Source organism: Aquarana catesbeiana, linkage group LG01, assembly GCF_042186555.1.
Source record: "Aquarana catesbeiana isolate 2022-GZ linkage group LG01, ASM4218655v1, whole genome shotgun sequence".
Taxonomy (NCBI): Eukaryota; Metazoa; Chordata; class Amphibia; order Anura; family Ranidae; genus Aquarana; species Aquarana catesbeiana.
In genome coordinates this window covers 594,561,258-594,585,115 of record NC_133324.1, presented here as the reverse complement: position 1 = coordinate 594,585,115, position 23,858 = coordinate 594,561,258, and the positions used below count along the sequence as shown (strand labels likewise).

At 39.3% G+C, this 23,858-nt stretch overlaps 1 protein-coding gene across 8 annotated transcripts in view; it reads left to right on the top strand.

Moving 5' to 3' along the window:
* NRG1 (neuregulin 1) overlaps positions 1-23,858 on the top strand; it is a 934,313-nt gene that overhangs the window by 504,184 nt on the left and 406,271 nt on the right. The window contains exon 1 of one of the 8 annotated variants that reach the window (XM_073598385.1): positions 21,074-21,221. The exons of the other annotated variants lie outside the window; for them this stretch is intronic. The gene's annotated coding sequence lies outside the window, so the exon portion shown is untranslated. Of the gene's footprint in view, positions 1-21,073; positions 21,222-23,858 lie in introns of those variants that run through there. 8 annotated transcript variants of the gene reach the window in all.

Genomic DNA, 23,858 nt, shown 5'->3' with positions numbered 1-23,858 from the left:
AGGATCTTTTGTTCAGCAATATCAACTTGACTCACAAAATGTGAAAAACAAAGAATTATGCCAGGAGGGCAACCAGTGTCCTCATGGGTATGTGCTGGTGCCACATCAATGGGAAGATGCTCCTGTGCCAGAGGCCATGTAGAGACTGTGGCAACCCAGGGCATCCGAAAAATAAGTAAAATTCAATAAGGTCATGACAAGAGAGAAAACAAAAAACAATTAAAAAGGTAAAAGATGTCCTGTTTTTGTTTCTTACTGGGTTGCCAGTCATCCATACCATCTTGATAATCCACTTCAGATACTTTTCTCGCCCATTGACTGGCAACACCATCTGTTCATAGTGTCTGAGTTGCTTCAGGAATGTAGGTGACTATTCATTGCTTTTTACAGCCTCCAGGCCAAGCACTCCCATACCATCATGGCACACACAGTATCTGATGCATGCTTCCTTCCACTGTTAGAACATAAAGCAAACCACAGGACAGCCTGGGGATGTAAAAAGTCCAAGTCAATTGACTAGCTTTCCTGCACAGTCATGAAGAATCTAAAGGAATCTTATCAAGTAGAAGAAGACGAGACTGCTCTCCTTTAAAAAACAGACCATAAAATTAAGTACAGTAAATTATTAATGTCATATTAAAAAAAAATAATACACACAAATATATAAAAAATACACACAAGCATAGTAAGAGTATTTTATTTTACAAAAGAACACATAAACCACAACACTAGAAAATACCAGTTATGAATATAACCCATAAAAAGAAGTGGTTTTGTACCAAAGAAACTCCGAAAAAAGTTGAGCGCAGAATTGGATTGTGTATCCAGCCTGTCTTTTTTTTATCTATATATGATTTCTTTTACTCTGGACATTAGAGGAACACGTTGCGTTCCTATGCTTTAAGTGTTTTTACTTGCAGGGGTTATTCAGCACCAGCTGCTTTAGGTATCATTTTGTAAAATATTCATAGAAATTATGTGAACTGGTTGTGTGGCGATCCAGCACATGAAGACATTGTTTACATTGTTATAAATGTTAATTTTAAAGAAATCAGAAGTGCTCTGGAAGAAAAGCTTCCAATTTATACATAGATGTTCATAGCTTTGTATCATCAGATTGTACAGTAGTTTCCAATAAAGAATTACAATACAGAGTAACAGCCTAAATTGTGGGGACAAAATATACAAGACTATTCTCCAAAATTCCCCCAAAAAACTCAATGCTTGGGCATTAGTAAAAGAGAAGTATGGGAATAATTTATTTATTTTTTAATCATACTTTAATCCGATGCTGTATCTGTCCCCCGCCGGCTCTAACACTGAGAACTGAGCGATAAAACACAGTTGGATTCAAGCTTGTTAATCATGTATTCTAACAGAAAAGTACTGTAATTTTCACAAATAAGATGTATACCAATTTACTAATTACATAGCTAACAATATTCTGCTATGAAGGAAGCAGTCTGCTTACAAACTCAGTTTTAAAAAAGTAGACCACCACTACCTAGGTGTTAGATGTTTGTAAAAGGCAGGCACAATCCAAACTGCTGTCATGAATCTTGTACACTGAGCTTCTTTACTAAATTAGCAACAACCATCTGAAGCGTCCTAAATGCACATCTATTTAGGTGTCCACAAAGTAGCTCAGCCCTGCCAGATTTGCAGCAGTAATAGTAAATTAGTCCCAATGCATGTTTTTTTTTACTTGTATAGCATAATTGTTAGTGTAAACATGCATTATGCTGAAAAGTTACCAAAATTCTATTTTACTAGGAAGTAAAAAATACACATGTATCCTAGACTATTGTGACAAGTAATAGAAATATTTAGGTGTATGAGCTATTTTGCTTAGACTCCATGTTTTTTTTTTTTTAGACCATAGGTGTCACTATGTTACTGCATTATATAGTAATATGCTTACTCAGCTGCTGGTAACCTTTATTTTGTTTATATTAAAAAATTAAGCCTGTAGCCTATTTTAAATATTTGTATAAAGCCTACGCGAGTTTGCTTTTTAAAATTACAGTGAAATCCATATCTCCGAGGAATTTTAAATACCAGTTTAGTTTTTTTGAACACCAACGCTGTACACTTTCAATAGACTTGGGTGTAGGATGTTGCCATTTAGCAACTACAATCTGATGTCAGAAGCCAAGCCCCTCCAGGCCACAGATACCATCTGTTATTGGGATTCGCTAATACTTCCATACACAAAAGGCCAGCAGATCAGCTAATTTTAAGGTTAATACATTTCAACACATTGAGTCATAATGCACCTTCTGGAGGTGACATGAGAAAGTGTATATTTAAAGACAGCTTTTACAGAAATGGAGTGTACATTGTATGTAGGTTTTAAAATCTCCCCGTCCAGTATGGCTAATAAAGTTTATGTCTAAGGCTTTTCTACCTAAAATCGAATTTTCTACAATATCTGCCTATGTTTAAACCATAGTCAGATTAGAGACGGTGATGGGTCTCCTAGAGTATCATATTAAAATGAGAGTTTGCACTGTTGTGATTTTTTTGCTTTGATACATTTCTAAATGGGTTTATTGTGATTGTAAGCATCCATTATTATGTGACGTACCGGTGTCTGGTTTTTGTTTTACTGATAACCTGTGCATGATAGGTCCATGAAAAATTTACACATTATGAGCATGTGAATAGGAAGCCCCAAAGTCCTGGTAGTGGTAGGTATTGGGTGCCAAGGCTTGCACAAAACACCGTATCAGTTGTTTACTTTTGACAGATAATTATTTACCTATTTAAAAAAATTGTATCAAAAAAGTATTGTAGCTTGTGATTCCCCTCTATTTATGGTGCTTCCTAGAGCCGCATCGCTCTGTTATCAAATGTTGGTAGTGCAACTGTGATGCAAATTACAGAAAGGTACATAATAAAAATTGCAGTTCTAAATAAATGAAGTTCAAAGTAAATAAAAAAAATAGTCTTTATAGTGCTTGAACAATAAAGTGCATAGTGACAGATGAAAGGAAAGTCCATTGAAGTAATATTCAAAGAAATGTCACCTGGTGCACCTCCACCGTGATAATAAACAGGATGTGAGCTTACCAGACCTCTAGACTCCACGTTATAGGAATCTAGACAAGCGTTTAAATAATGATCCAGCACTCAAAGTGAATCCCTCAGTGGTTAGACTGGAAAGGAAGATAACATGGCTGGCCAAACAAACCTCTGGTGTTCCTCAGACATGACAAAAAAGGAAGAAAAAGGGGTCCACATAGTTTAAAAACGTAAAACACTTTTTTTTTAGGAAATAAAAGTGTTTTACGTGGGCCCATCCTTGCCATTTGCGAAACTACATAAACATTGGCATGCAAGAACAACACTAATTAAAAAATGTACTTTGCATGTGAATAGATTGCTTGAAATAAACTCTTAAAAAGGATCCAATGTGGGTTCCAGTAGGGAGGTTTTTATAATCACTAACACTGTGTTTTTTTTTTACTAAAGCTGGAGAGTGCAAAATCAGTCTCACTTCTGCATAGAAACCAATCACCTTCCAGGTTTTAGTGCCAAAGCTTAATTGAACAAGCTGAGGTTAGAAGTTGATTTGGTTTTTCTGCAGAAGTGAGAATGATTTTTCACTCTCCAGCTTTAGTAAATACACCCTTGTGCTTTTTTGGCTGACTAAAGGTGGAAATCTTTGTTGTTCAAAATGAATGGACCAAGCAGTTCATCAAAACATCAATGGCTTAGTCCATCATGGTGTGGTTTTAGTAATATGCCAAGCTCTTGCATGCACCCATTGACTTTGACCTTTTACTGTAAACTTGACAAAACATGTATAACATGCAATAATGTTCTTTTCCAAACTGAACCTAACTGTGGCTGCCCCGGGTTACCTGCACATGTGAAGTCTCTTTGAGAAAAGCCCATGCTTGGCAATGCCTTAATAGAGAAGTCCATGTTCCAGGGTTATTCTGACGAGTGTTCCCCAGAGCCCTTTAGGATCCGGACTGCTTTCCTTTTATCGAACATGGGAAGAAGGCTGGACACCAGTGAATGCCCACGAACAAACCTGGGAAATATGGCAAAACATTAACCTTTTCCCCTTGACCTGGGCGCTCATTAAAATAAAAAACAATCGGTTACCTGCCTACACACTGATCACAGGTGCAATGCTTTCCAGACTCCTGAAGGAAAAGTAAATAAATGTACATTTTCTTTTTTGCAAAAAATATGCGCATTTATTTTTATTTCTTTAAGACCCCTTTTACACCAAGCCACACCGAGCCGCGTCAGTGGTAAAGTGGCACTATTTTTAGCGCCACTTTATCGTTCGTTTTAGCAGCGCTATTTGGCCGATAGCGGGGCGGTTTTAACCCCCCCCGCTATCGAGAGAAAAGGGGTTAAATCCGCCCGCAAAACGCAGCGCTGCCCCATTGATTTCAATGGGGAGCAACGGTGGAGGAGCAGTGAGTTCACCGCTCCTTCACTGCTCCAAAGAAGCTGCTGGCAGGACTTTTTCTGATGCCCTGCCAGCGCACCGTTCCAGTGTGAAAGCCCTCGGGCTTTCACACTGGAGTGCATGGAGCAGCTGTTTTAGGGCAGTTTGCAGGCGCTATTTTTAAAACTATAGCGCCTACAAAACGCCCTCAGTGTAAAAGGGGTCTTAAGGTTAACGTATCCTTTAACTGGAGGCATTACCATTCCTACCTAATTTTTTGTATAGCAACATTATATACCCACCCTAAGACAAACACAAAAACTTTTCCCCAGTTCTGGACAGGGGTGGGGAACATAATCAAACAACTGACATCAGTCGACCTCGGCACGGATCCCTTGGAATATTTCCGGCATCTAAACTCAGTACCCATATGCCATTACAAAAAGTCTCTGACAGTTCATTTGCTAAATTCTGCCCGGGCATGTATCTCCGACCTGTAGAAGCTCACTACCCCCCCAACTTTAAAACATTGGTTTACCAGACTTGATTAAATCAGATCGATGGAAAGTTTGACAGCATCTCTTCATGGAAGAGAGGATCAATTTAGAGATACCTGATCGCCATGGACAGCTTTTACTTGCACGTCTCAGTATACTGATGTTTACTTCTATCTCGATTGGCCCTCAGTAGAACAGTCATCCCCGGGGGGGAGGGGATAGGTGCAGATGGAACAGAGACTCCTCCGCCCCTCCAATCCCTCTATTTCCCTTTTGATTTTAATGCCCCTATCCATCTTCCTGCCCCTCCTTTTTTTCATTGTTTTTTACCCGTTTCTGTCCTCTTTCCTTTTTTGACCCCCGGTAAAGGGGACCAAGAGAGGTCCTCCCTTTGTTTTTGTTAAGTTACGTCAGTTCAAACTGGGAAAAATCATGCATTGTGTGGAACCATTCACATTTATTATAATGTCCTAGAGTAGGATTGCCAGTCAGAGAGTACAATAACTGCCGTCAACTGTGATACTTTGATAGCGATGATCTGGGTTGTTACTCTTGCTTCTTACTATCGTGCTTGTACATGCTATCTGGCCTGACAGCTGCTTTGCGTTACATGTCACCCTGAAGTCCATTACTTCTGTTTAAAATGTCAGGACTTATACTGTCCTGATAAAGGATAAATACTGTATTGTAACACCGTAAAGTTATGTCGGGCGTGTCGTTGTTGCAACCTGTATTTAATTTGTGCAATGTACTAAATAAAGAAAATAAATAAACCTTTCAGATTTATCAAAAGTTCGGATTTTGTCTGCGTGTTAACGTTTAGGTAAAAGTCACATATGCATCCCACCTATAAACATTAAATGGCACCCTCTGCACATGATAACACGTGTGTATTAGGTTTCAACCTTCCAAATATTGCTACCAAAAGCAGAACAAGAATTACATTCTTGCAAACATGGCTATGCAAAATATGGTAAGACTAAGCAATAATGAAATGAAATGATCTATTATTCCAGAAAACTATGAATTGCACGTTTTGTGATGAGATTGTTGAGTGCATGATTATGTGTTATCCTGTGAAATGTGTTGTATAAACATGCAAATGAGCATATGTTAACTGGAAACATGACAGATCAGAAGACATCATTGTAACATTACACAGTAAAGCATTCCCTACCTCACCCAGTGCAGCTGATGTTTGGGGTCACTTCAGCTCGGAGGTTCCCTCTGTCTCATGCTAGCCCCGTCTCCTCTGATTATTTAATAGCCATTTTCAGAAGAGGTAAGGCCAGCAGGAGACAGAAGAAGCATGCTCAGCTGCAGCTTAACCCCAAGTTTTCATCCTCCCAGCTACACCAATGGAGGTACGGTTTTGTGGGAAGAATACCAAGGAAAAAAGTACCAAAAGAATGTGTATGGAGTTCATTGTTTGCAAATTAATAAAAGGTGATTTTTTTTTCCACTGGTGTATGTTAATTTTATAATATATGGCTAAATGCAATCATGTTGTTTTTTTAATTGGTAATCTTGGTTTTCATAATATAAATCCATAAAATGGTGTAATTTTAATTTTAGTTGCTTTTATTAAAATCTAATGTTTTCTTATTTGCACAACAGAGCTCCCACATAGTTGCCACACCAGCACATCCTGGAGTCCCAGTAATAAACAAATATTTTTTAAATGTATACAAATATTCACAATAAAAATCATACAAGTCTTTCAAAATTTTAGGATGATATACATAAGTTGGCTCAAATAAACACATGGATCAGATAACCATGTAGAACCTGGGTCCCGAAGATACATATAGGAAATACTCTGCATGTATAAAATTACATAATATAATATAAAAAAGTGTTATAATCAAAGGTTTCTAGTATTGAAAAGTGATAAACCTTTAATTGATACAGTTAAATGAAGCATGAGAAGTTTCAGCCTGGGTTCACACTGCTGCGGTTCAGACACCGCATGTAATTCGCACAGGAATCGCAGCACAATCCTGTACGAATTACATGCGTTGTCTCTGGTGTGCGATTTGAGCCATGGATTCGCACCAAACTCAGTTTTATCCACACTAGAATCGGATTGCATGGGTGCTCACACCCAAGCGATACAATTCTGCAAATCGCTCTGCGGTTTGCAAACCGATTGCGGGGAGTCGTTAACTTAATATATGGTTTGTGTGGACGGGATGCGATTTAGATGCGGTGCCAAATTTGTTGTGAACTCGCACCGCATCTAGTGTGAACCTAGGCTCAATGAATTCCTGATTAATCTATATCCTACATAGAGGTTGATTTACTATAACTGGAGGGTGCAAATTCTGGTGCAGCTCTGCAAACCAAGGAGCTTCCAGTTTTTTTGTCAAAGCTGAATTGAACATGCTGAGGTTATGAATGAATGAATGAATTAATGATTTGTATAGCGCTGCAAATGCGAACTGAATCACCTCAAGGCGCTAGATCCGTCCTGTGTTGTCCAGCTTCTTAGACAAGGTAGGTCTTGAGTTTTTTTCTGAAGGCCTGATGGTTTTCTTCCATGCGGATGTAAGTCGGTAGAGCGTTCCATAGCCGTGGTCCTTGGACTGTGAATCTTCGTTCTCCCTTTGTTTTGGTGGGGTTTGGGAATAAGGAGGAGGTTTTGGTTAGAAGATCGAAGACTGCGATTGGGTGTGTAGCGTTTTATTTTCTCGCATAGGTATTGAGGACCGTTTCCTTGTATGCATTTGTGGGTGAGGCAGAGGGTCTTGAAAGTGATTTGATTCTTTACGGTTAGCCAATGTAGGCTCCTCAGGGAAGGTGAGATGGATTCCCGGGGTTTTTTCCTGTTAGCAGTCTTGCCGCCGTGTTTTGGATGAGTTGTAAGCGCGCAAGCTGATATTGGGGTAGTGCTATGTAGAGGGAATTTGCATAGTCGAGTCTGGAATTAATGATTGTTCCAACTACTTCTGCTTTGTCCTCTTCTGGAAAGGGGATGTGTCTACGTAGCAGGTGGAGGAGATGGTGAGATCCGCTGACTACTGATCCTATTTGTGCATCCATTGACATTTCTGAGTCAAAAATGACTCAGAGACTCTTGGCTTTGGTGCTTGGAGAGATGGTCTGTCCAAAGATGGTGGGAGGTGTCCATGGGGTCTTAGTTTTGGAACTTTTGGTTTGCGCGTAGGAGAAGAAGCTCTGTTTTTGATCCGTTGAGTTTGAGGGAGCTAGTGGTCGTCCAGTCGTCTATCAAAGTGAGGCATTTTTCTAGTCGCTGATGATGGTCTTTTTGTCCAGTGATGCGAAAGTAGAGTTGAGTGTCATCAGCGTATGAGTGGAAGCAGAGGTCCGATTTTCTGATGATTTTGAGGAGTGGGCGGATGTAGATCTTTCTCCCTTTCCTTTATTTCCATCAACCACTGACCATGTGAGAGTTGATCCTTTATCCTTTATATATTACAGACTTGTTTGCCATTGGAGGTTTCAATTATTATATATGGTCCTGCTTCATTGCACTTCCAAACCTGATTACTAAGCTTCTGCCCTTTTTTTGGGGGATCACCTCCAATGTTCTACCAATGTTACATGACATCTTGATACAGACAGCCCTTGCACTATTATCAATTGGCTATTTATGTGGTGAGTGCTCACATCTGTGCTTGTCTCTACATTACTACATTATTACAATTTTATCACTGGACAATTTGGGGGATTTCGATATATTCTTTTCTTCCCCCCCATTTTCCCCTTCCTCTTGCTCCCTTTCTCCCCCACTGTCACCCCTCCCCCGCTTCCCCCCTCCCCCGCTTTCCCCTCCTCCCCCCTTCCCCCCTCCTTCCCCCTTTCATTCCTTCCCTTCCCCCCCTTCCCACCCTCAGTCCCTCCTCCCTTCCCCTTTTCCTCCCTCTGCCCTCCCCCCATTCCCCTTCCCCGCCCCCCCTCCTCCGCCCCCCTTTTCCTTTTCTTCCCTTCCCTTCCCTCCCCCCTCTCCCCTCTCCCCCCTCCCCCCCACTCCTTTCCCCCCCCTTGATCTTCCCATTCCCTCCCTTCCCCCTTCATCTCCCTCTACTCTTATGTCATTAACTAATGCCAAGATAGTCCCAATTTCCAATCCATGGGGTGTCGGCGTGGTTAGGCAAGTGACAGCAGCTGCCTCCACGCCTCCACCCTTACGTCCTTTTAAGTTTACCTAATCGGGATGATGGCATTGATTTTCGATCCTTAAATTTACTGATCTACCTGAGGCTATACTCTCTCTTCACAGATGTAGATGTTGAAGAGCACTGGTGACAAGGGTGAACCTTGAGGGACTCCACAAGAGATTGCGTAGGTTTCAGAGGTGAATGCTCCTAGTTTCACTGTCTGAGAACGATTTCCTAAGAAGGATGCAAACCATTGTAGATCTGAATCTGTGACTCCTGCTACTTCTGTGAGGCGGATGAGTAGAGTATTGTTGTCCACTGTATCGAACGCTGCAGTGAGGTCCAACAGTACCAGGAGACATGATTCTCCGTCATCAGCTGCTTCGAGGGCGTCATCCCATATTTTGAGAAGTGCCGTTTCTGTGCCATGGCCTGGGCGGAAGCCTGATTGCAGAGGGTCCAAGAGTTTGTGTGTGTCCAGGTGGTGTTGTAGCTGTTGTACTACTGCTTTCTCCATAATCTGGGAGATGGTGTTAAGGCTTGTTATCGGTCTGCGGTAGTTAGGGTCCTTAGGGTCGAGGTTAGGTTTCTTTAGCAAGGGTTTTACGATGTCATGCTTGAGGACGATCGGAACAGTCCCTTCTTTGAACGACTGGTTTATGAGGTGTGTTATAGTAGGAGCCAAGATGTCGGAACATTCTTTCAGGAGTTTTGTGGGAATGATGTCGTTTGGTGATGTGCTGTCTCTGAGGCTTCTAATTATGTTTTTGGTGGTGTCAGTGGTGATTGGGATCAGCGAAAAATTCAGTGATTGTGTGACGTTCGTATCGATTTTTTCTTTTTGCTTTAGTTGAATGAGGTTGGTTGTTTTTTTCTGTTGAATCGTTTTCCGGATGTTGTCGATTTTGTCGATAAAAAAATCCGATAACTCATTGCAGAATTCTTGGGTTTTGTTTCCTGGGGGATCTAGGCAGGTAGGGTTCTAATGCCGCGTACACACGAGCGGACTTTACGGCAGACTTTGCTCGGCGGACTTTTCGGCGTACTTTAAGACGGACTTTCTGAATGAATGGACTTGCCTACACACAATCCACCAAAGTCCGTCGAATTCGTACGTGATGACGTACGACCGGATTAAAACAAGGAAGTTCATAGCCAGTAGCCAATAGCTGCCCTAGCATGGCTTTTTGTCCGTCGAACTAGCATACAGACGAGCGGACTTTTCGACCGGACTCGATTTCGACAGATTGATTTAAAACATGTTTCAAATCTAAGTCCGTCCAACTTTTGAGAAAACAAAGTCCGCTGGAGCCCACACACGATCGAATTGTCCGACAAAATCCAGTACGCCGGACCAAGTCTGCCGTAAAGTCCGCTCGTGTGTACGCGGCATTAGTCTTGGCGACTATTTTGAAGAGTTCCCGAGGGCGGTTTAAGGCTGTTGAGATGGTGTTTGAGAAATGTTCCTTTTTTGCTTTGAAGATTGCTTTGTGATATTTCTCCGTGAGTGCTTTGTAGTTTGTGTGGTTTTCCTTTGTGGAATTTCTTCTCCAGGCTCTTTCAGCTCTTCTGCGTTCCTGCTTTAGTAAAGTAAGAGTGCCATTAAACAATCCAGAGTTTATTTTGCGGATGTGTGTTCTACGTGTTGGAGCCACTGAGTCCGCTGTTTGTAGTAATGCCTTGTTTAAGGAATTGAGTGTTTGTTCTGTTGAGTAGTTTAAGTTTAGCATTGCTATTTTGTTTGATAATGTGGTTTTGAAGAGTTCGGAGTGTAGTTTCTTCTGAGATCTTGTCCAGCGTGTTGTTATTGTGTGTTTCCGTTTTTGGAGGGTGGTGTTGGTAGCGATTTTAAATTTGATAGCGTGGTGATCCGTCCATGGTAGCGGTAGGTTGTCGAATATGTTGACGTCCATATTTTGTTTGAAGATGAGGTCCAGAATGTGTCCTGAACCATGTGTAGGAGCATTTATCAGTTGCTGAAGACCTAATTCTTCCAGTTGGTTAATGCAGGTGGTGGCGATAGGGTCTTGGGTGGAGTTTGCCCAGAGGTTGAAATCTCCAAGTGCCAAAATGTTTTTGGTTTTCAGGGTGTGAGTTGACATGAATTCTGTAAAGGGTGTAAGGAGATTGGTCTTCGGTCCTGGTGGTCTGTAACATAGTAGTATGTGAAAGGTGTCTTGGGGTGTTGTTTGAAGATGTAGGGTGAGTGTCTCCATGAAAGGCACTGAGTTCTGTACAGTTGGTTTGATGAGCGCGAGGTGAGATTTGAAGATTACTGCTAGGCCTCCTCTTTTTTTTCCTATTCTGTGCTCAGTTAGGATCTTGTAGTTCTCAGGCACTAATTTGGTTAGGATGGCGTTGCAGTTGGGTGTTAGCCAGCTTTCCGTGATGAAGAGACAATCTATGTTGTTTTGGGTGATGAAGTTGTGTACTTCCAGTCTGTGCGTGACTGCAGATCTGGTGTTGATCAGAGCGCATGATAATTGTTGTGCTTAGAATGTGATTGGCTACCATGCACAGCTGCAACAGATTTTGAACTCTAACTCTTCAGTTATAGTAAATCAACCCCATTGTGTACCTAACTAACAACTAAATTACACTAAGGCTCCATTCACACCATTTAAACGCAGCGGGAAACACAGCGATTCTGCCCTGGATTCGGAAACGCCGCAAATCACGATACCATTACTTTGAATGGCACCCAAATTGCAAGGGCATCCTGCGATTTGCAGCGTTTTTGAATCGTGGGCAGAAACAGGGCGATTCCGCCCACAAAATAGAACGCTATGATGTGAATAGAGCCTAAAACTATATACAGTGTGGAAACATAATAAAAATATGTACAGTTGAAAACATACACCTTGATAATCTGCTAAACAATAATGTATGAATGAGGTATCATGATGAGAAAGGGAGGGTCTGAATGCAGTTTAAAGCTCAATGCATTGTAGTGGCCAAAACCCACTTGGTCGGGACCTTCACTCCTTTGCGCCAACAGTACTTATATATGTGGCCTTACTGGACAGGACTTTTTTCCATAGAGCCGCATATATGTGTATCTGACTTTGTGCTGGAAGCTCGCTGCCCAGCACACTCCCAGCACAGCGATTGGGGTCTCAACGGGAGCCCCAGATCCTGTTCTAAAGATCAGGACCGGAACTCCCAGTTCCGGGTCACCTGATCACTGTGATAGCCTCTGACTGGCTATCACAGTGATCAATTACTGTGAAGCCCACCCCTGTGTTTCTCTGTGAAAAGGACAGGAAAAATACATTGTATCTCTCTCTCTCCTTGCAGAGAAAGAAAAATAAATTGTGTGTAAAAAAAATTATAACAATAATAATAAAAAATAAAAGAAAAAAATTAAGAAAAAATACCTAGATCAAGGTTTGATCTAGGTCAGTGTCAGAGTTATTGTTTGGATCAAAGGACAGGGGCAAAGGTCATGGTCAGTATATTTTGGGCAGGATTTTATTTAAAGAAACATGTTTTTAAATTGTTATTAGTGTTGGTGTCAGTGTGTTTTAAGTAGGATAAATAAAAAGCAGAATGTGCACTATTGTCTCTGGGCTGTACTACAGTACAAACAACAAGTAACATACACATATGTGGTATCGCTGCAATCGTCAGGAGCAACAGAATTTATTTTGTGTTGTTCTTTGGTGGTAGGTTATGGTAGTAACAACAAATATACAGCTACGTTTAAAAAAAAATATTTATTTACTCTTTTGGGTCAGTTTTTATTTGATAATAATTTAAAAAAAAACTGAGCTATCCATTGCCATTTACCACCAAATGAAAGCCCAATTTAGTCTAAAAAGTGCAATATAATCCACCTGGATGCACAAAGTAGTTGTAATGATATGTACAATTTTACTAACACATGTCAAAGTTGCAAATTTATGCTTAGGCATTAACATTCGTTTTACCCATTGGTGCAAATGGGGTTAAAGTGACTGTAAAGGCTTACGTTTTTTTCTTTTTACCTTAATGCATTCTCTACATTAAGGTAAAAAAAAATCTTTGTTCCGCTGCCCCTGCCACCCTAAATACTTTCTTGAGCCCAATCTCTATCCAGCACTCTCTCCTTTCTCTCTCTCTCCTCACTGGATATGGAGGCAGCAGTGGGAGCAATTGGCTCCTGCTGCTGTCAATCAATTCCAGTGAGGAGGGAGCAGGTGGCAAGGGGGCAGGGTGGGGCCGATCCACACTGTGTATGTCAATAGACACACATAACCAGCTCGGATTGAGTGCACACATGTGCCAGTATAGGAACCAGCTTCCTATGGTGACACATGGTGAAGAGGAGTCAAGAGTGCAGAGAAGGGACCCAGGAAGAGGAGAATCGGGCTGCTCTATGCAAAACCACGGCAAAGAGCAGTTAAAGTGGGGGTCCACCTATCTATCGTTTTTTTTTTTTTGAGTTCATTCACAAACTTTTCTTCTCAGCATTACACACTCACATATTGTGTGTAATATGTCCGCCTGTGTCAGATTTCGTCGTAAAGAATAACTTATATTATTCACTGCAGACGGTTTCCATCTTCATTGTGGGCATTTGAAGCCCACAAGCATTTATTTCCTGGATGTGGTGAATGCTGTGCTCCCAGCATTCACCGCTCGTTCCCGCACATGCTCAGTGGCATCCTGAGAAGCCTGAGACTAGCTCCCAGGAGTCTGGGAGAGGCTAGAAACACGCCTACTCCCATGGGAGGAGAACCAGGAAGTGCAAAGAAGAATAGAAAAATAAAAGGTAATTACGGCGATTTAAATTTTTTTAAACGGCATGTCAGCATCTAGGCAAGGAAGAGAATACATACAGATATTGTTCAAAATTTGGGTGGAACCCCGCTTTAAGCACAACATGTATATTATTTAAAAAAAAAAAAAACTTTATAATCACTTTAACCTTTGCAGCAACTCAAGGTTTTACAATAGATTTAAAATGTTTCCTATCACGAGGAACCATTTACAGGCTATGTAGGCTTTAAAATTCCTCCTATCATCAGTAATTGTTTATAGGCTTCAAATACTTAATTACTTTGTAGCTAGGCACCTTCTGTGTTTTATTTTGTATAAAATTCACGTGAGATTTTTATTTTGTTTTTATAACACTGGCACTTTAAGGAAAAATAATGTACTATGGAGTTTATCACTTTTTACATTTGAAAGTTTGTGATTTTTTTTTTTAGTTTCTTAAACCTGTTTTTCCTATTATTTCCGTTAATGGCACTTTTTTATTGTGTTGTGTGGTTTTTTTTTTTTTTTTTTTTTTTTTTTTTAGCTTTTGTTGTTTAGATTAACGAGGAGATGGGGAACCTCCTGGTTGTCTGATCTATGCATTTCTTGACTGACTGCTATTTACGTACAGTGCATCCGGAAAATATTCACATTGCTTCACTTTTTTCGTTTTTCTTAAGTTACATACTTATTCCAAAATGGATTAAATTCATTATTTTCCTCAAAATTCTACAAACAATAATACCCTATATTGACAACATGACAGAAGTTTGTTTGAAATCTTTGCAAATTTATTAAAATTAAAAACAAAAAAAAATCACATGTACATAAGTTTTCAGAGCCTTTGCTCAATACTTTGTTGAAGCACCTTTGGCACCAATTACAACCTCAAGTCTTTTTGAGTATGATGCTAGAAGCTTGGCATACCTATTTTTGGGCAGTTTCTCCCATTTTTCTTTGCAGGACCTCTCAAGCTCCAAAAGTGTGGATGGGGAGCATTCGTGCACAGTCATTTTTAGATCTCCCCAGAGATATTCAAAGGGCTTCAAGTCTGGGTTCTGGCTGGGCCATTCAAGGACATTCACACTGTTGTCCCATAACCACTCCTTTGTTATCTTGGCTGTGTGCTTAGGGCCGTTGTCCTGTTGGAAGATGAACCTTCACCCCAGTCTAAGGTTCAGAACACTCTGGAGCAGGTTTTCATCAAGGATGTCTCTGTACATTGCTGCATTCATCTTTCCCTCAATCCTGACTAGTCTCCCAGTTCCTGTCACTGAAAAACATCCCCACAGCATGATGATGTCACCACCGTGCTTCACTATAGGGATGGTATTGGCCAGGTGATGAACGGTGCCTGGTTTCCTCCAGACATGACGCTTGCCATTCTGGCCAAAGAGTTCAATCTTTGTTTCATCAGACTAGAGAATTTTCTTTCTCATGGTCTGAGAGTCCTTCACGTGCCTTTTGGCAAACTCCAGGTGGGCTGTCATGTGCCTTTTACTAAGGAATGGCTTCTGTCTGGCCACTCTATCATACAGGCCTGATTGGTGGAATGCTGCAGATATGGTTGTTCTTCTGGAAGGTTCTCCTCTCTCCACAAATAAATGTTGAAACGCCGTCAAAGTGGTCATCCAATTCTCGGTCACCTACCTGATTAAGGCCCTTCTCCCCTGATTGCTAAGTTTGGCTGGGCGGCCCGCTCTAGGAAGAGTCCTGGTGGTTCCATACTTCTTCCTTTTTTGCATGATGGAGGCCAATGTGCTCATTGGGACCTTCAATGCTGCAGACATTTTTCTGTACCCTTCCCCAGATCTGTACCTCAACACAATCCTGTCTCAGAGGTCTACAGACTATTCCTTGGACTTCATGGCTTGGTTTGTGCTCTGACATGCACTGTTAACTGTGTCACCTTATATACACAGGTGTGTGTGCCTATCCAAATCATGTCCAATCAACTAAATTTACCACAGATGAACTCCAATCAAGTTGTAAAAGCAAGAATGATCATCTCAAGGATGATCAGTGGAAACAGGATGCACTTGAGCTCCATTTTGAGTGTCATGGCAATGGCTGTGAATACTTATATACATGTGATTTTTTATGTTTTTATTTTTAATAAATTTGCAAAGATTTCAAACAAACTTCTTTCACGTTGTCATTATGGGGTATTGTTTGTAGATTTTGAGGAAAATTATGAATTTAATCCATTTTGGAATAAGGCGGTAACATAACAAAATGTGGAAAAAGTGAAGAGCTGTGAATACTTTTGGGATGCACTGTATGTCACGTTGTTTTTTAAATTAAAGAAAAATCTGATTCCTTTTGTGATTTTTTTTATAAGACAAAATTTTGTTTGTACTGGAACTTTGGTTCATGATATACTGTGCTGGTGTAGCAACCTTGTAGGACTCCTGTTGTGTGAATAGCTAGTGTTTGCATCCCAGCCTGCGTGGCACAATAGAGATTCAGGAGTTGTTCAGATCCTTCTCTTTTATCTTACATGTTAAATATCTGTAATATATAGTGGAATTGTAAACATGTGGTCCAATGAAACAACATGATCAAAATATCCTAATAATTTCTAGTATACTATATTTTATTGTGTGTATTTTAAAATGTTAATAACATTTATTTTAACTGCATTTATTGTCATACCTGTGAACACAATGGGCCTGATTTACTAAACCTGGAGAGTACAAAATCTGGTGCAACTCTGCAAAGAAGCCAATCAGCTTTCAGGCTTTTTGTCCAAGCCTAATTGAACAGGTTGGAATTTTCGAGCTGATTGGCTACCATGCACAGCTGCTCACCAATTATCAGTTTTAAGAATTGTAACTGAATGTAATAAACAGATAACTGAAATCTGAAATAACACGAAAGCCACTATCAAACATCGCATGGTGATAATCACTCTGTACCATGAAATTTAAAGCAGAACTACACTGCATCTGTACACCACAAACCAAAAGTGTGATTTCATTAATGTTTACTACTCAAAGCAAACTCACCCATCCATCCATGTGCTTTATTTTGCTGAGAAATCACTTTAAAAACCACCCCCTAGCATTTATGGGCATGGCCATCTTGAGTAAGGGCAGATGATTCATGATGCAGCAGTTACTTCCTGGAATCATCTGCCCTTAGTTTAGGCATGCAGACAGGAGGGTGTGCTTAGCTGAGAAAACCCCTCCTCCCCTCCAGAAGATTACTGAGATGTATGCCATAATTTTCCTAGGCCTGGAAACCAGGAAGTAACTGAAAAAATATATTTAAAAAAAGTTTAAAACAAATAAATATGATTTACTTTCTTATCTATTTACTAGCAGCATAACCATGAAAAATAGGCAATGTTAAATGAGAGAATAAAGATCTGCTTTAACTGTAATGCTGTTATTCAGTCATTTAAAGGCATTGTATGCTTTCAAATGTTTTCATTGTTTTAACCAGCTATTAGTGTAGTGTATTCCCTGATTGTTTGGCTTGCCTTGTAATGATGGGCTCACATGTTGCTGTTGCAGTTTTTAGTGCTATGACTGGTTGATTTCCCTATGTTCATGTATTGCTGCAGCTAGCTTGTCCCATATTTGCTAAAGGGATAAGCATCTTCTTGTTCTGGGTCATGCAGCATCCAATGCATAACTGGTTATTTCCTTTTGCATTACAAATGTCAGCGTTAGAATAATATGAAATGCTGCATAGTGATCTCTCTGTTAATTGTCCTGCCTGTTTGTACCTGATATAGATCTAATTACTATTTAGCTTTCACCTACATCAACACTAGACTGAGAGTCCCGGGGATTGTGGGATATGTGATTCCCCACAGGAAGTGTCCGTACTCACACTACAGACAGGGGTCATCCATTAACCTGTGCAGTGCCAGTGCCTCATGCTTCAACATAAACAGAAACTTCTCACTTCAGAATGTGAAGATTAAAGTGATCGTAAAGTCTCGTTTTTTTGTTTTTTTTAAAATAACAAACATGTTATACTTACCTTCTCTGTTGCAGTGGTTTTGCACAGGGCAGCCAAGATCCTCCTCTTCTCGGGTCCCTCTTTGCTGCTCCTTGCCCCTCCCTCCTGTCGAATGCCACTCACAGCAAACAGCTTGCTATGGGGCACCCGAGCCGAGATGCAGCTCTGTGTGTCCATTCAGACACGGAGCTGCCATTCGGCCCTGCCACCTCTCTCTCCTGATTGGCTAACTGACTTTGACAGCTGCTGGCGCCAATGGCGCCACAGCTGTGTCTCAGTCAATCAGGTGGGAGAGTCCCGGACGGCTGAGGGACTCGTGGACATCACTGGACAGAGATGGTGCTCAGATCAGTATTAGGAGGTGCTGGGGAGGCTGCTACACACAGAAGGCTTTTTATCTTAATGCATAGAATGCATTATGATAAAAATCCTTCTGTCTTTACAACTCCTTTAAGGCTCCATGCACACTATAAGCTAAAAAAAAAAGCCAGAAAGGCGCTGGATGAAAAATGCTCATAATAGCATTTTTGTGCAGCTTTCATCAACAGTTATTAGCTGTTAGGAGCATTCAGCTTTTTTATTTTCTGCTGGAAGGTTGCTCCCAAAAATGCAAAAAAATAGTTTTTTTCTGCTCCTAGAAGCTGAAGCTTCAAACATGCTTCTAAACTAAAATAGTGTGCATGTGCACATAGGATAACACTATTTGCTTCTAGAAGCAGAAAAAAATAGCTCTAAAGCTGCTTCTAGGAGCATTTTTTTAAGCTAGTGTGCATGGAGCCTATCTATTATAGGCCGTGTGTACAGGGCAACAAATGACACCATGAAGCTATATGATGATTGTGATGATGAGGATGATGATGATATGATAAGGTGCAAGTAAAGTGTTTGATAAATTTTTCCTTAGGTATTTTTATTCATAATCGGATTCCCAGGGAAAATGTAGAAATGATTTGGCAGATAATGTAGATCATTGTTGCCATCTTCACCTCTGCAAGACTAGTATCTGGGTTGGCAGCCTTATTTGTAAGGAACCCAGGCAGTAACGCCTGTCAAACTCTACAAGCCAAGTTAGAATTGCCATGGCCATGAAGCAATGCATCACACTCACATGTGTTTAGCCTGTATAGCGGCAATAGTAGAATTGAATTGGGCAGTATGGAGGTGGGAAACCACCTGTTTTTGCTGTCTGTGTGAAAGAGCCCAAAGTGCAGCTATATGCTTCTTACACAGTCTAATCTACTGTACATGAACTGCGGATTGCCCTATTATTTGTAGTAGGGCTGAAACAACTAATCGATTAATCGTCAACTAATCGATTATGAAATTAATCGATTACTATTTTCATAATCGATTAATCGGCCAGTAACATAATGGGGTTAAAAAAAACTAAAATGAGCCCTTTATAGTACAAAAAGAGCAAATAATTGCTATTGTAAATATTACTTTCACAGTTCTACAGTAAAAAAATAAACCCCTTACAGTAGTGATTATCTGCTTTTTTTGTACTATAAAGGGCTCATTTTAGTTTTTTTTTAACCCCATTATGTTAATAAACGTCTTAGACCTGGTTCACTTCTATGTGTTTTTTGCAGAAATGCACTTCAGTTCATTTACATGGTTTCCTATGGGACACGTTCACATCTATGCTTTTTTCAGTCGCTGCTTATTTGGAAAGGGTCAGGGACTTTTTTTAACGCAAAACGGTGCTTTTTTTTGTTCAATATACTTCAATGGAATATACTTCAATGGAGAAGCTGCAGAAAAGCATGTAATGCAATTTTGCAGCAATTTGTGTTTAATTGCCCAACAACAAATTGGCCAAAAAAAAATACAAAATCACATGTGCAAAAATCAAAACAGACAGCAAAAAGCACTGCAGAAACAGATCAAAAGCAAACTGCATAGGTGTGTACCGAGCCTTATGCTGGCCACACGGATCAATTTTCAGACGAGAATATTCAGATGAAAAATCTTTGTACATTCGCTGAATGAAAGAATGTTTGAAATTTTCACTTGTTTTTAACATTCTGTTTTTAAAATGAATGTAATTTTTGAACGAAAACCACACACACTGTCTGAAAATTCCTTTGACCAAGAAGTTTTCTATTATTTCCAAATTTTCCCGTTAAAATTACTTTTTTTTTTTTTTTAAGTTAGACATTGTTTGCTTTTTAAATAAAAAAATGTGATATCTGATGATATTTACCAGATTCACCCTTTAATAGTATATACAGTATATATCCTCTAATAGCATATACAGCATATCTCTTCTAATAGTATATACAGTATATCACCTCTAATAGTATATACAGTATATCTCTTCTGTCTGTTATTCTCAGAGTGGATTAGAGATTTTGCTCCCTAACCATATAGTTGGTTATTTATATTTACCACTGCATAGAGATATTTAAGAATAAATTGCCTTTTTTTAAAAAACTTTACATATTAACTAAATTATACACCACACTTTTTTTAAGTGTATTAACCGATTAATTGATTAATTGAAACAATAATCGGCCAACTAATCGATTATGAAAATAATCGTTAGTTGCAGCCCTAATTTGTAGTTTCTAACTATGCAAGTGACAAGGTTTTTGTGTATCCTGTAACAAAAGTAATTTACACCTGCTAAAATATTTTGTGCACTAATGTCACCAAACTATGCAAAACAATTGCTAGAGTAAGCAAAAAAAAAAGAAGAAAAGGCAACTTAGCTGAGACCCTAGAAGTTTGTTCTGCACTCAAAAAAGACATATTCCGCATAACATCTTATTTTTTATATTTGATACAAGATTAATTCTGATCTGTGCTGCCGCTTGTCCTCTCCCAGGCTGATAGACTATGACAAATTCTAAGAGCACTAAATGTATGGCTGCCTGTTTCTTATGTAATACCCTTATAATAATCATGGGCAACCCAATAGGAAAAATGAAAACAGTTTTGCTAAGAGTAAACGAGGGTAGGAATACATAGAGTGAGCATAAACAATTTAAATGATTTTCAGTGCTTAACTAAATGCATAAATAAATCATATTACATGTTACATAACATCACACTGTATGTGGAATATAGGTATGTGTATATTTACTTTATCTTACAGCTTTCACAGTATCTTGTGCCTTGCACTACCTCAGTGTGGGAGGCCAGATAAAGTATAACTGTTTTGAGCCTTTTCTTTGTTAGTTGAGCTGTGGAAGTAGAGATATAAATTGGGTGTTCACCGAACTATCCGTTAAGCTGATTTACTTGAAATAATGCTTTGAAACTGGGATACTTCCAGCTATTATGTGATATTGCAGTGACTGTGTGTCCCACCTCTTTCCTTTATTGCAAGGTTAACACCAACAATGTCGTGGATCTCAATTACCTGTCTAAGTGGCTTCCTTTGCTCCTGAGAGTGGGATTACCATACATTTTATTCAAGCAAAAGAGGAGTTGAATGCCTGCATAATGCTGAATTAGGAAAAAGAAAGTTTATAGGTACTTAAGTATTTAATTAATATACCCATCAGCACTTTTGCACTCAAAGTCTCAGCTGTCATAATAGTTGGAAAGGCAATCTGGCCCAACGTACTCTTTCGGAGAAGACTAGAATCAAACTGATTACTTTTCCTTGTATCACACTGTTTGCTGCACTCTAAATAGGAAACATGGCAAATGTCAGATCCCTGTCTGAATCCCTTCCCATTAGTGTCTGCACTGTAAAGAGGGAATATTCTATTGTCATTTTGGTCAAAAGAAAATATTTAAAGCAGAACTCAAGTTAATAACAAACAAAATAAAATACTAGCCCATTAAAAAAATAAAATGAAAAAGGAGATGTTGTTGCAATACCCCCCTTCACTCTGGAGTTGTTCATTTAAATACTTATTTTTTTACCACAAAATCTTCCTAGTCTTACTGATTTAAAAATAAACAGTATTTTTCAATCAACTTCCTCTGAGCCGTAGGATGTCCTTGAGTTCAACTTTTTTGTCGGAATGCTTTTTATCAGCGTGCTTCTTGTGAACACATGAACTGATTGGCTCCTTGTACAGCCTCTTCATCTCCTACTCTGTGCTCTGCTGTACAGGAAATGCAAGGGTCTTATATCAAATCAAATTCAAGTACTTATTTATATTAAAAAATACATTTATTGCATGTCTTTTATATTCATTTAGAGTTTAGATTAAAGTCTAAATTTGAATAGTGACAAAGGAACATCACTAAACTATATATATGCAAACTTAAAGGCAAACTCCAATCACAAAGCTTTCATTTAAATATATTCCGAAATAGCCACAAAGAATATAAGTCCACTTTGTTTGCACCACATGTCTTTCCAAACAAAGTTGTAGGTACCCAGTAGTTGACCCACTAGAGGCTGACTGAAAAAGTGGCCAGGCTTTATTCAAAGAAGCTTCTGTAGAAAGACAAAATTCAGGAAACAAATGTGACTTTAAAAGTGTTGAACCTCCCCTCACTATAATTATCAAAACACGTTTCCTGAATTGAAAAATTCCAAACTTCTGTAAAAAGGTAAAGTTTTATGCTGAATTATTGCACGGATCTGAAAAATACACAAAGCACACCAAGATTCAATTAAGAATATGCATACCTTTTATATTTAGACAATTTTTGCTTATCCAAAAGTTCAGCTTTAAGTGTGTGATCGCCAGATGGCATACTATTTTGTATGATGCCAAGAGTTCTACGTATCTTGAAATTGTTAAAGAAGGGAAACACTTTTTGAAGTTTCAGCAATTAAGTCTCTTTATCCATTTCCAGCATTTATATTGAAATGATCATATTACCCAGACATATTATCCAGTACATGACTACACTGATACATTTGTATCAGACCCTGTCCACCAAAACACTTATGCCCTGTACACACGATAGGATTTTCCGATGGAAAATGTGTGATAGGACCTAGTTGTCGGAAATTCCGACCGTGTGTAGGCTCCATCACACATTTTCCATAGGAATTTCCGACACACAAAGTTTGAGAGCTTGCTATACTTGATTTGATTGCTATAAAAGAGCTTGAGAGCTTGCTATAAAATTTTCCGACAACTAAATCCGTTGTTCGGAAATTCCGATCGTGTGTATACAAATCCGACACACAAAGTGCCACGCATGCTCAGAATAAATTAAAAGACAAAAGCTATTGGTTACTGCCCTGTTTATAGTCCCGATGTAGGTGTTTTACGTCACCGCGTTCAGAACGATCCGATTTTCTGACAACTTTGTATGACTGTGTGTATGCAAGACAAGTTTGAGCCAAGATCGTTGTTGTCGGAATGTCCGATCAATGTCCGACCGTGTGTACAGGGTATTACAATCCCTACCACCCATATACACACAGACAAACATTTTGGAAGTAAGCCAAGTAACCTTCTCATATGTCACTGATTTTTGGGAAACCATACAATACCCTTGTAGCTGGTGTCCCAAGTTGGATTCAAACCCTCAGGATCCAAAGCTATAAAGCAAAGGATAGGTCCAACCAAAAAGCCACAGTTGCAATTTTAGGCAAGTCATTACTGCAGTATTCTAACAATACCAAGATCAGAGCACCACTATCATCATACTTTAAAAATAAAAAAGCTAATTTCCTGGTTGAACTAGATGGACTTGTGTCTTTTTTTAACCAGACTAACTATGTAATTATGTAATTTGATTGGGATATTTAAAGGAAATTCAATGTTTTTTAAAAATAATTATCTGTATATGACCAGCTTATTATAAACGTTGTATGCCAGTATTTATAAAGTTAAAAAAGAAAAGTGTTTAAATTAAGCGGTATGTCTCCTTTTAACCTCATTTATTGTAAAATGTAATTACTGGTTGGCAATCAAATTTTACAGAACATTAATTTGAATATGGTGCAAATGGGAGAATTGCTAGTTAGAGTTTAAAGTGTATGTCAAGGCAAAAAAATAAATAATGCATCAACAGTACATCTCTGCAATACAAGCATGTATTTGGCCATGTTTTATAACTTTATGAACCAAAGCCCCAAATCACCAAAGTTGAAGGCATACAGAAATTTCCCAGGCACTATTGAAAAAGCAGGTAGCGCTTTCCTGGGGGATAGTAGGTTATAGCCAAACGCTTGGAACCAATTTTGCTACT